A 12,680-nucleotide genomic window follows, 5' to 3' on the forward strand; every position below is an offset into this window, starting at 1 on the left:
AAAATAAGATTAATGGACCATTACAATTACAATCCTATTCTTAAACTAAATTTATGTTTCGAGACACCAATGAGTCCGTTGTTCCTAGTTAAAAGTACTCTTCCCTCTTTGAGCTTTCTAAAGTCTCCTTACCATGTTGCGCGGAGGTCTTAATTCACCTCCCACACCAATAATTCGAATGATTTTAGCTTGTTTTGCTGTATCTCGGATGGGTCATTATACCAATAATAAACACACGCACCAGTTCTACTTCACTTCTTATTATTCGTGAATTGGTTAACTAGTTCACCGATTGACTGACTAATCGGTTCTTTGTTTCATGCAGATCATCAATCAGCCAGTTATTTTTGTCAAAGCCTTTTCATTGCCATTCGGAACCTCTTCAATGACATGACCTCTCTCTTCCAGGTCAACCTCAGACCTGTTTGTCTCTTAGTTTTTAAGCCCTATATTTATGTAGTTGTATAGGCATGAATAGGAATGTACGTGAGAGGTGAAGGGAGAGAAAAGAGAGAAGGAGAGAGAGAGAGTGTGTGTGTGCACGTGTGTATGTGTATGTATGAGCTCATACATTTGTGTGTGTGTGTGTGTGTGTGTGTGTGGATGCGTGTATGGATGATTCTGTTATCAAGGCTTTATAAAGCTTGTGAAGGCTCGTGGCTTAGTGGTTAGCGTATTTGGTTCACGACCGTAAGATCGTCAGTTCGATTCCTGAAGGCGCGTTGTGCCTTGAGCAAGACACTTTATTTCACTCTGCTCCAGTCTATTCACCTGGCAAATATGAGTTGTACCTGTAATTCAAAGGGGCCAGCCTTATGTCATTCTGCGTCAATGTGAATCTCCTTGAGAACTACGTTAAGGTTGTGTGTGTCTGTGGAGTGCTCAGCCACTTTCACGCTAATGCCACGAGCAGGTTGTTCCATTGAACGGATCAATTACAACACTTGTCGTGATAACCGACGAAGAACCAGTTAGTTATATAAAACTCGTAAAGGGGGTGGGGAGGAGGTAGTTTATTCCAAATCTGGGGCGTGACCCCATTGCTTGCAACAGATGTGGAATCCCTTAAGGGATTTCAAGGCCCAGGTGTTGATATTAAACCGCGAAACAGTTTAAGGTCATCACTCAACAATTCAGAACGAAAACAATGTCCTCTGATCTCACTGGAATTACTACTTTCTTTGATTTTTTTTTTTGAAAGACTAAAAGGATCTGCGACGATTTGAACCCAGAACCTAGAGAAACGGAACAAATACCGTGACACATCTTGTCGCACGTATTAAGTACTCGACCATTTCATTGTACTGGTGAATAACACACACACACATCAACCGCCGCAACTGACTACTACTGCGACTACTACTACTACTACTGCTGCTGCTGCTGCTGCTACTACTACTACTACTACTACTACTACTACTACTGCTGCTGCTACTACTACATCAGTATCTTTGTTTACACCATGTTGTAATCGTCGTTGTTGTTGTTGTTGTTGTTGTTGTTGTTGTTGTTCTTCTTCTTCTTCTTCTTCTTCTTCTTCTTCTTCTTCTTCTTCTTCTTCTTCTTCTTCTTCTTCTTTCCTTTTCTGGAACTTACATACAAAACTTAAACTTTTCTGATTTGTAAATTCGTGGGAAAACTGAAATCTGACATTTTTTTCCATGCAGCCTTCGAATGGCTCAGAAAATAATGGTAAAAGGTAGAATCATATCAACGGATGTTTACTGTTAACGCCATCGCTACGCTTTCCACCCAAAGCACTGTTCACTACGATAATCATTTTTTTTCGACGTCCCAGTTGTGACCAACCTGCATTGTTCATATACAATGTATCCTGGATCACATTATTCAATGTGACAATTTTTAGATGGTAGACCGAGTATATCTTTGGTGAGGTGGCGAAACTCAGTACTTTTGCTTTCCAAATATCCTGTATCGAATTGTTTTTATTTTAGGGGTGGGGTAGTTCTCAGTACAGCTTACTCAGCGTATATATAAATATGTGCTATCACTGGATCTTTTGCGCCACTGAAAGACGCCTTGCCTCTATTAGACCTCAAATTGGTCGAGTAATCAATAGACGTACATCTCTTTCAATGTGCCAACATGCTTCTGCCTGGGCACATATATGCATTGCCCACCATATTACGCACACTAACAGTGAATCTTTTTTGCTTTATATTTTTATACTTTTATTTCTTTCACGTCCCATGTTTTTGATACATCTTCATTTGTCGGTTACACTGTGTAAATGTTTTCTACATTCACACAAAATAACATTTCCAATATCGTTCGATCTCTGTAGCTTTCTCAGTGGGGTAGTGTAAAAATTAACACTTCCTTCTCCAAGCTTAGATTTGAAACCGAATCTTAGGATTCTCGTCGCCCAAACCACCACGATCAACAGGCGCGAAAAAAGGTTTCCTTTGTCCTGTCAAAAAATGATAAATCATCTCCCTTTGACCTACGACCTCAGCCATGTCAGGCGAAGTTCAAATGGACAGGAGCTGACCTATTTAGGCACAATCTCTGCTGCTATATGTCTGTCCTTCTAGCTGCCGCAGTGGTTATAAAATGCCGTGGTCTCTACAGAGATGATGCCCTGGTCATCTCTTGAGGAGCAAACGGGCATACCTTGGATAGGATTAGGAAAGATCTAATTAGCACCCTTGGCTCCATGGGACTGAAAATTAATATCGCAACCAATCTCACCCCCGCGGACGTCTTAGACATCACGACCGACTTGTGCTCCGGTACATACAGGCCCTACCACAAGCCAAATGAGAGGCTGACGTCCATCAACACAGCCTCGTGTCACACTCCCATCGTGTTCAAAAACCTGGTGAAACAAGAGGATCACGAACCTTTCTTCTGGCCAAGAGATTTTTGATGCGACAGCCCCATACTATAACAAGGCACTAGCTGCTAGCGGGTTTAGGGACTGCATCTCCTCCATTTCGGGCCTAACACCCGTCGCAGAAATACCATTTGGTTTGTTTCTTCTTTCTCCCTCAACGTAAATGCGTGTGTGTGTAGGATATTCCTTAGGCTAGTAGATAAACTCTTCACATAATCACATAGGTATGGACACATTTTCAACAAACACAACCTAAGAGTCTCTTTTAGCTGCACCCCTAATATTAAGAGCATTCAAGTTAACACCCCTAGGCCACGAGCAGAGGTGGCATGCTCGTTCAGGGACTACAACTGATGCCCAGTGAGAGACCATTGCGAAATCAAGGGAGTCGTCTATGAAGCTGAGTTGGTAGCCGACCCGAGTAGTAGCAGCAACAACAGAAGCTTTGCCAACGACTACTACAGTAGCAGAGGAATAACAGTATCAATAGCAACATCAGAAAACCGAACAGAAATAGCAAAAGCACCGTTGCCAGCGATATCAACAACATAAACGACAGCAACGGCAGAATCCCGAACAGAAATAGCAGAAGAACATTCACCGAGGTTAGCAATAACAGCAGCGATAGTATCACTCACCACGATGGCGCCGATAACAGTTCCAACAACACCATTGAAGATAGCCATAGCGCCAACAGCGCCAGCAGCGCCACCACTGATGATGTGCCCTACGCCAGTATTAAGGGCACCAACGCCAGCATCAACACCAACACCAACACCAACGCCAACAACACCAACAGAAACAGCATCGCCGATACCCGCACACGGAGATTCATCGGATGTTCCGGTAACACGTTCAGACAGCGGCTCTCCAACCACAGATCCTCTTTCAGGATCCCGGAAAGGAGACACGTTACCTCTTTAGCCAGCCATATATGGCGGCTGAAGGAAGACGGAATTCCACACGTAATATGATGGAACATCCTTAACTCCAGGACAGATGTCTTCCGACACCCTGCTTGCACTTCAGGAAATTCCTGCAGGCGTCCTGAGATCCACACAGGGTCAATTACAATCAAGATTCAAAGGGAGACAATCCATTGTTGTTGACAGAGTAACGAAGTCTTTTCCTCCTCTATTTCTTAGAGAGGCCATTTGCTAGAGAGACCACAGGCCAATAGGTTTAGGGTCAGAAGAAATGCTGTAAAGCTAAGTACCTTATGGAAGTGAAACCGAAGGTAACATCATAGATCGGCTATATCTATCTATCTATCTATCTATCTATCTATCTATCTATCTATCTATCAGTGCATAAGTAACTGAGATCACAAAATTCTTTCATGGACGGAACGCCAATTCGTTACAAAGTTACTCATTTAACAGCAGATCAAGGTAAAATGAAATCTCTTGCTCAGGAACACAACACATTGCTCGGTTTGGGAATCGAAACCACAATTTTGTGATCATGAGTACAACACCTTAAGCACTAGACCACGCTCCCTCACAATTCACTTTGGAAATTTGGTTGAAACAACAGCAACACATTCCGATGTCAGACGCTGCCACAATTCTTCGCAGTTTTTGCTGACATGAAGAATAATTTATTGAACAACGCTTTACAAGCAAATATGTGTGGTTGTGTGTATGTGTGTGTGTGTGTGTGTGAACGTGGGTACACATATACCTACATGCACTAGACAGGTGTGTGGTATGGAGCTATGCCTCTTGACGTCTTGATTTCGAATCTTAACAAGCTCAACTTTTCATCCTTCCGGTGTTGATAGAACCGAGTCTCAGAAATACAGGAGTCGATAGAATCGATTATTCCCCCCACCCCCCACCCCAAAAGGTGATGCTTTATCACTGAGTTAGAAATCAATACATAATGAAACGCACACGGAGTAGGTCTTCGTTTTAGCCATTTTATTTCTTCGGCAAATACTTTATGCATCAATTTCTTTAATACTCTTGTTTGTGTGTCTGTTTTATTATCTTGAGTAATTTTCCAATGTTTTTGTTGCCGATTTCACTAGCTTTGACTCAGCTATATTTGCGTCAATCCTAATTTAAATTTGTTGACTAATTCAAAAATATATTAAAAAGAAACACTACATTAGAAATAAAGCTGTGACGTAATCTCTTACGTCACTGCATTTTAAAATTACGACCTGAAAGGAAGTGACTAACGAGAATAAAAGATGAATAAATGCAAAGATTAAAGCCGAACGATCGTAATTATAATAACAAAATCGTAATAAAATTGGAGAAAATATAAAATTAAAGAAAAAAAAAAGAAAATGGTTTAGAACAAAAAAATCTAACGAAAAATTATAAAACGACATTTATACATTTTCTTCGTTTTTTAAAAATTTCTGATAGTTTGGCAACACGTTGCGATATATACATACATGCACTATTAAGTATATAACATGTGTTTATCTGTGTGTTCATATATATATATATATATATATATATATATATATATATATATATATACGCATACATATATACATATATATAGATATATATGTATATGTGTATATATACATATATATACATATGTATATATATATATATATATATATATATATATATATATATATATATATATATATATATATATATACATACACACATACATATACAGATATATATATACATACAGACACACACACACACATATATATATATATGTGTATATTGATAGATAGATGCAGAAATATATACATGCATTTTTATACATGCATACATATATTTTGTACATATACACATACATACATACATACATACATACATACATACATACATATATATATATATATATATATATATATATATATGCATACATCCATACATACATATATACATCTGTACATACATATACACATACATTCATGCATGCGTACATGCATACACACATACATGCGTGCATACATACATTGCATAAATACACACACACACACATACATACATACATACACACTTACATACACCCATGCACACACATACATACATACACACATACACACATACATACATACACACATACATATACACACACATACGTACATACATACATGCATACATACATACATACATACATACATACATACACAGGGCTCCGGTATTAAGAATTTGTATAGATATATTTTATATAAACATATTCTATATTGGAAAGCTTAGAAGTCTCATTAAAATGGTAAATTGGATGCATGCAGGATAAACATAAATAGATATATAGAGGATATATATGGATAAATGTATATTTATATCCGGAATTATAATTGTTTTTCAGTCGTATTTTAATTGCGTGCTTTTACTGTGCATCAGAGTACAGCTGTGTTGTCACTTCGCTACCTGTTTTGGGTTGGTGTTCGGTCGTGTTGCTTCCGTTGCGTTGAGACGAAGCAGTGGTGCCTAGTAGTGCTGGTCTAGTAAGCTGTGTGTGTGTGTGTGTGTGTGTGTGTGTGTGTGTGTGTTTAAGTTCTGGTATTTGGATAATCTATTTCACCACAATGATTCTTTCTAATTCTCGAATAAGGCCGGTAATTGTTTGAGGGGAGGGGCCAGCCATTTATATTCAACCACCACCCCTTCCCCAGTGTTCAACGGGTACTTCATTCAATTGATCGACTCCAAAAGGATGAAAGGCAAAGTCGGCTTCGGTGGAATTTGAACTCAGAACGTAAAGTGCCGAAAGAAAAACTGTTACGTATTTCATCCGGCCCGGCACCTTAATTTCACCAGAATAATGGCGACAATCAGCTACAAGAAAGTTCCCAATGAAGTACTCCTCCCCATTAGACAATGCAGAATTCACGCGCACACACACACACACACACACACACACACGGATAGGCAAAACAAGGTCAAACGTATACGGATATAATTTCGATGCATCCTGGTTACTCAAGTCGAGCTGACGAGAAGAGGAGTGAGTCACAGAAGAGGATTGGGAAGAGAAAAACCCCTGCCTTAGATCTAAAAAAAACATTTGGAGAACAAATGAAAAGAAAAATAGTCTTGGCAGATATAGACCAGGCGTGGCAGCTGTGTGGTAAGAAGCTTGCTTACCAGCCACATGGTTTTGGGTTCAGTCCCACTGCATCGTACCTCGGGCGAGTGTCTTCTACTATAGCCTTAGGGCGGCCAAAGCCTTGTGAGAAGATTTGGTAGACAGAAACTGAAAGAAGGCGGCGAACTGGCAGAAGCGTTAGCACACCGGGCGAAATGCTTAGTGGTGTTTCGTCTGCCGCTACGTTCTGAGTTCAAATTCCGCCAAGGTCGACTTTGCCTTTCATCCTTTCGGGGTCGATAAATTAAGTACCAGTTACGCACTGGGGTCGATATGATCGACTTAATCCGTTTGTCTGTCCTTGTTTGTCCCCTCTGTGTGTAGCCCCCCCCCTTGTGGGCAATAAAGGAATAAGAAACTGAAAGAAGCCCGTCATATTTATATATATGTGTGTGTGTGTGTGTGTGTTTGTGTTTGTCCTCTCACCATCGCTTGACAACCGATGCTGGTGTGTTTATGTCCCCCGTAACTTAATGGCTCGGCAAAAGAGACCGACAGAGTAAGTACTAGGCTTACAAAGAATAAGACTTGGGGTCGATTTGTTCGACTAAAAGCAGTGCTCCAGCATGGCTACGGTCAAATAACTGAAACCAATAAAAGAACAAAAGAAAAGAATAAAAGAATGGACCATTGGTTCTCAACGCTTTTTTACCCATGGACTCCTTGGACTTCTATTTTACTCCACTGGACCTCCAGAGCCATTCGTGGTATAAAAAAATCTTATTGGAGTTTTATAATTAAATGTTATTAGGAACTGCATACAAAAATTGTTGAAATATTTTCTACATTGTTAAAATATAACCAATTCATTGCACAAACCTTTTTGACAACAAAATCTGATATGGACCCCCAACAGTCATGTGGACCCCAGTTAAGAATCACTGAAAGTGACGAGCCAGTCGTGCCACCCACAAATATGGGCAGCAACTACGACCGACGAAATTGTGAGACGGACAACAAGAAGAAAGTCCACAGCTGCCACAAAAGAATAGACCAATACAAGGCAGCGTGTCCGGGAAAATTTTCCATGAAAGATGTTTGTAAGGGAAAAAATTGACGTTGGAAAATTCACATTGAGTCAAAATCGCCGAAGGACAAGGATAAAGTGTGTTATAGCGGCATTCTTCAAAATACCCCCCCCCCCCAAAAAAAAAATAATGAATAAATAAAATCAGTGAAAGATGGTTTTATAAAAGCATTAGATTCTATGATTTAGAAGGCTGAGAAGGGTGACAATAATCACCGAATGTTTTACATATTTCTAAGACGTTTTTCACTGTTTTTTTTATCTATTCGGTAAACATATTTCGAATTATTTTAGGAAGAATCTCAAGTCGAAGATGCCTAAGGGACAGTTAGAGAATTCTCAAGACAAACAATCCTTAAGTCTCGAATTACCAATACTTAATGACAAGGAAAAGTAGTTACGAGTAGCAGCATTTTTTCTGACGCCAACAAGCTTTTCTAGAAACGATTTGAGGAGTGGAAACGCTGCCGAAGAAAGACTTCAATAAGAAGGACACAACAGAAAATGAGGCTTATTAATCTGCTGAACACATGTGGAGCATTTTGGCCAAGATTCACGCCAAGAGATTGGTATTATAGTTTGAGAGGTGCAAATTTGTACGATTTCTGGTAGATTTATCCACAATAACCTCCAATTTTTGCGATTCATGTTAGAGAGGATATGTCCTGGAGCTGGCTTCGCAATGTGAGGTCTGAAATAGTCAGTATCTGGCAGTTTTTACGAGGGGTGTATGAAAAGTTTTGAGCCTCGAAGTCTTGTACCTTCGTCAGAAGTCTTGTACCATGTTTTGTTTTTTTGAGACTCAAGACTTTTCATACGCCCCTTTTCATAAGAGCAGCCGATTCCGTTTTCAGAGGCTGGATTGCTACAATGCACAAAAAAATATGTTCAGTAGGTTAAACAAATAACGAGCAAGCGAAACTGGTTTCGCTTGCTTGGTCCAACATGGATACACCCTCTCACCTCCGTATCTTGGGGTTGGTGTTATTGTTGCGTTGAGGAGCTTCCATCACAAACTGGGACAGAAGAGTCGTGTCTGCACACACGGACGACATCACCGGAATAATGATGGATATTCTGTTAGTGTGTGCGGCACTGTGCCGGATATTTAATGGAAACGTGTTTATGGAATTAATGTGGTCGGTTTAATGGCTGAGCAACAAGAGGAACCAAGTCTACGTGCTGTGGTCTCGATTTCTAGGATTAATTAGGCCGGCGACTTGCTTTCCATAGCGTATAAGTCAAGGAAGCCACAACGTCTCCACCGACCGAAGGAGACACCAGTCCATGGCACAGGGTGACCCCTTTACATTTGAGTGGACTGGAGCAACGCGGGATGAAGTATTTTGCTCAAGGACACAACGCACTGCCTGATCCGGAAATCGAATCCACAGTCTTCCGATCGTGAGCACAACACTCTAACCATTAGGCCACGCGCCTTCACCGCCCACACATGCACACACACACACACACACACACACACACACACACACACACACACACAAACACACACACATACGCGCGAACATACATACATAAATACATGATTACGGCCCAATTGTTGAAACCAGCAATTGTATACACGTGTGAGTGTATGTGTGAGTGTATGTGTGTGTGTGTGTGTGTGTGAGTGTGTGTGTGTAATATATATATATATATATATATATATATATATATATATACAGTAAATCCCAAAAAACGAAGAACAAACAAAAAAAAACAACAACGCGAGGATGTGGTACATGTAATGTATTAGCAGATGCTCAGGGAAGGAAAGAAAGGTGGTTTAACGTTTCAAGCAAACGCTCTTCTTCAGAATCAGGAGACAGAGGAAAATCCAAGAGAAAAGGAAGACGGAGAAAAAAAATCACCAACGATTCATATGTGGTTATAGATAGATAGATGGATAGACAGATAGACAGACAGATAGATAGATAGATAGATAGATAGATAGATAGATAGATAGATAGATAGATAGATAGATAGATAGATGGATAGACAGATAAATGGATAGACAGACAGACAGATAGATAGATAGAGAGAGAGAGAGAGAGAGAGAGAGAGAGAGAGAGAGATAAACTGATTTATCGATTTCTTCCCTGACTTCTGCCACCACTCTACACAAAACTATTAACTTACAAGCTATCAGTTTCAACACATTATACGGAAGTCTCTTATTGAACGTCCATAGACTTTTAGTATCTCATGTAATTCATATCTCTCTGATATGCAGTAAAGTAGATCGACGGAATTTACGTTCAGAGGTTTCAAGTATCAACAAGTTTTCATTCTGCTCCTCACACAATATCTACGCGTGCTTATTCGTTTGGTAATGTTTATATTACGATTTATTAAACTGAAAGGAATTACACACACGTACACACACACGCGCGCGCGCACATACACACACACACACACCACACACATATGTGTGTGTGTGTGTGCATATATATATATATATGTGCACGCACACACACACACACAAACACACTCACACACACACAAACACACTCACACATAGATAGAAAGATAGATAGATTGGTAAATAGATAGATAAATAGTCAGATAGATAGATAGATAGATAGATAGATAGATAGACAGATAGATAGATAGATAGATAGATAGATAGATAGATAGATAGATAGATAGATAGCTAGATAGATAGATAGATATTCAGATAAATAGATAGATAGATACATACATACATACATACATACATACATACATACATACATACATAGATGGACGGTTGGATGGATGTTTCTATGTGTGTATGTGTGTGTGTATGTTTGTGTATGCGTGTGTGTAGGATCAGTATGGCTGGATAGTTAAGAAGCTCGCTTTGCGATCACGATGTCTCAGGTTCGATTCCTCAGAATGGTATTGCTTTGGGACGACTCATATCTTGTTATTGAAGTAGGGTAGACAGAAACTGCAATAGAATCTCTGTATTTCGAAAAAATGTTCCGCCTTGCCACACATGATTCTGCCTGAGAATAACGTTCAGATTACACCTGATATCCGTGAAATATGAAGCAGGTAATTTAGTTCATCAAACATCAAAATCCTCGTCGTCGAACGACGAAAACTCACCCATAAACAAAAAGCATATACATACATAGGATGGCGCTAAAATCACAGCAGTTTCCATGACCTGGCGGTCTACTGGTGCAAATCAGTCAATGTTATTGACTGTACTCTAGTTAAATCTTTAAGAAAGTCTGTTCAGAGTTGTCTCTCTTAGATATTTCTCATTGATAACGGCTAAGGAGCTAGAAACATCGATGTCTGGGAATCCTGATAGATAGCGCTACATGACAGATATGGTGTTTTTACACCTTTTTACCATAAGAGAAAATTTTCTCCTTGGTAACTGCAATGAGTTTGCTTTTTAACAGTTGAAATATGTCACAAAGATATTTTAACTAACCTAAACTTTGCTTACACACACACACACACACACACACGTAGATGCACATACGGGGCACCCCATACACATATATGTGTGCATGCATATATGTATATCTATATATATATATATATATATATATATATATATATATATATATATATAGATATATATATATATATATATATATATATATATATATATATATATATATATATGTATATATATATATATATATATATATATATATATATATATATATATATATATATATATATATATATATATATATATATATATATATATATATATATATATATATATATATATATATATATATATATATATACATATATATATATATATACATATATATATATATATACATATATATATATATATACATATATATATTCATATATATATATGTGTGTGTATTTAATTTCCTCTCTGTTCTGAACCGAAAGTCAAAGCCCGGTACTGAAACAAAAGATACTTGATTCCATACAAGTTTTTAACAACTTCGTTCTTTTGTTCAAACTATTACTTTCTTCAAATAAAATTCTTCTTACTAATCCGCTCAGATAAAAGTCACACTGCATTTTTATTTGAACCAATTCGTGAATGGTCGTGCTTTATCTACACTGGATCAGATAATTTATTTCATCCTGACGTGAAGAAAGTCCTCTTGAATTCAAAATCAATATTATCACCAAACAATTGTGCCAGAGGTAAACATCCTTATTAGTTCATAAGTAGGGGAAAAACACATACGAGGGGGTACCCAAAATAACCGGAAACGTTTTCTGTGGGACAAACCTGCTGTAGTTGAGGCTTCCGCCGCTAGAAGCCACTTGATGCAACCCTCAGGCATCAGTCTACCGACCGGCGTCGTCGGGTGTAGTTGTTTTGCCATGGGGTGTGTCTTTGTTCTGCAGCGCTTCTGCCTTGCTCGTCGTTCTTCAGCGTGCTTCCGTGAAATTTTGTGTTTTCTGTGTGGGAAAATGGTGGCCGAAACAGTTGTTATGTTCTAAACAGCTTACAAGGACGCTACCATGAGCGAAACACAAGTTAACGAGTGGTTTTCACGCTTTAGGAATGGTCACTTGTCGCTTGAAGTCCAACCTCGTTCAGAACGACCGTCGACTTCCCGAACGAATGAAAACATCATGAAAATTCATGAACTGGTCTTGGAGGATCATCACCAAACAATTGACGAACTTGTTGATATGATTAGTGTGTCCTGGAGCTCCTGCCAACGAATTTTGAGCGAGGAATTGCGAATGAAAAGAGTTGCAGCAAAATTTGTGTCT

At 38.9% G+C, this 12,680-nt stretch overlaps 1 long non-coding RNA gene across 1 annotated transcript in view; it reads right to left on the reverse strand.

Annotated features, from left to right (window-relative positions):
• Positions 1-4,764: 4,764 nt before the first annotated feature.
• Positions 4,765-12,680, reverse strand: part of LOC149137329 (uncharacterized) — a 100,387-nt gene continuing 92,471 nt past the window's right edge. Inside the window, exon 3 of the long non-coding RNA XR_016238021.1 lies at positions 4,765-4,935. This is a non-coding gene — a long non-coding RNA (uncharacterized LOC149137329). The remainder of the gene's footprint in view (positions 4,936-12,680) is intronic.

Source organism: Octopus bimaculoides, chromosome 2 (genome assembly GCF_046866305.1).
Source record: "Octopus bimaculoides isolate indiv1 chromosome 2, ASM4686630v1, whole genome shotgun sequence".
Taxonomy (NCBI): domain Eukaryota; kingdom Metazoa; phylum Mollusca; class Cephalopoda; order Octopoda; family Octopodidae; genus Octopus; species Octopus bimaculoides.